The 1,503-nt window shown below is 47.2% G+C and overlaps 1 pseudogene across 1 annotated transcript; it reads left to right on the top strand.

The window, feature by feature from the left end:
• The first annotated feature begins 304 nt into the window (after positions 1-304).
• LOC103270951 lies at positions 305-1,271 on the top strand (annotated as a pseudogene). Its single transcript, XR_002482522.1, has 2 exons — positions 305-616; positions 894-1,271. The product of XR_002482522.1 is annotated as an elongation factor 1-beta-like (transcript).
• Positions 1,272-1,503: the final 232 nt, after the last annotated feature.

Below are 1,503 nucleotides of genomic sequence, written 5' to 3'. Positions count from 1 at the left end.
GAATAAGAATTCCCTTAGTGTTTCTTTCCAACTATACCTTCAATTATCTATCCAACAAATAGAAAGCAGATGCCTACTCTGAAAGAGATACGCTGGGAATTAGATATTCCCACATATCAGATCCTTCCAAGCCATTACAATACAATGTAATAAGTACTCAAACAGTGTAATGTGCCCAGAATCATCCCGCTCTGGTGGCCTTAATTTGTTTCTACTGGGGACAGATTCTGCCTTTAAAATTCATTCTGAGCTTTTCCTTAGCTCCCACGCCCAGGGTCCCTTCACTCCGTGCTTTCTGGCGCTAGGACGCCGACGCCATGGGTTTCGGAGACCTAAAAAGCCTCCCCGGCCTCCAGGTGCTCAACTACTACCTGGCGGACAAGAGCTACATCGAGGGGTGTGTGCCATCGCAAGCAGACGTGGCGGTGCTTGAAGCGGTGTCCGGGTCACCGCCCGCTGACCTGTGTCATGCCCTGCGCTGGTACAATCACATCAAGTCCTACGAGCAGGAGAAGGCCAGCTTGCCAGGAGTGAAGAAAGCTTTGGCAAATACAGTCCTGCTAATGTGGAAGATAGTACAGGAAGCGGAGTTGCAGGTAGCAAAGATGACGATGACATTGATCTTTTTGTTTGTTTGTTTGTTTTTTGTTATTTGAGTTGGAGTTTCACTCTGTCACCCAGACTGGAGTGCAGTGGCCGCTCCCGGCCACCGCAGCCTCGACCTGCTGGGCTCCGGCGATCCTTCTGCCTCAGCCTTCCAAGTAGCTGAAATTACAGGCATGCGCTACCACGCCCGGTGATTTTTTGATTTATTGTAGAGATGAGGTCTCGCTGCCCAGGCGGATCTCGAACCCGCGGGCTCAGGCAATCCACTCACCTCAGCTTCCCAAGACATTGATCTTTTTGGAACTGATGATAAGGAGGAAAGTGAAGAAACAAAGAGGCTCAGGGAAGAAAGTCTTGCGCACTATGAATTCACGAAAGCCAAAAAGCCTGCCCTTGTTGCCAAGTCTTCCATCTTACTAGATGTGAAACCCAGGGATGACCAGACAGACATGGCGAAACAGGAAGAGTGTGTCAGGAGCATTCAGGCAGACGGTCTGGTTTGTGGTTCTTCTAAGCTAGTTTCAGTGGGTTATGGAATTAAAAAGCTTCAAATACAGTGCGTGGTTGAAGACGACAGGCTTGGGACCGTCAGGCTAGAGGGGCAGATCACTGCTTTTGAGGACTACGTGCAGTCCATGGACATGGCCGCTTTCAGCAGGATCTGATGCCCTTCTTGGATTCCTGCCCTCAACAAAAGCTCAAAAGATAAATAAAATAAAATAAAAAATAAAATAAAATAAAATAATCCATTCTAAAGCATTGGCTAGTACTATTCATGGGCACTGTTCCCAGATATCAAATACTTGATCTCCAGATTTTAGAGTAATGCCTGCATGCATTCTCTATTTCCGTACTCCACCCATTTTATTGAGCAGCAGCTAGTGAAATGTAAACTAT

This window comes from Carlito syrichta, unplaced genomic scaffold (genome assembly GCF_000164805.1).
Source record: "Carlito syrichta isolate Samal-C Ts95f unplaced genomic scaffold, Tarsius_syrichta-2.0.1 Scaffold108674, whole genome shotgun sequence".
NCBI classification, from domain to species: Eukaryota; Metazoa; Chordata; class Mammalia; order Primates; family Tarsiidae; genus Carlito; species Carlito syrichta.
This window is presented reverse-complemented; position numbering and strand designations above follow the sequence as displayed.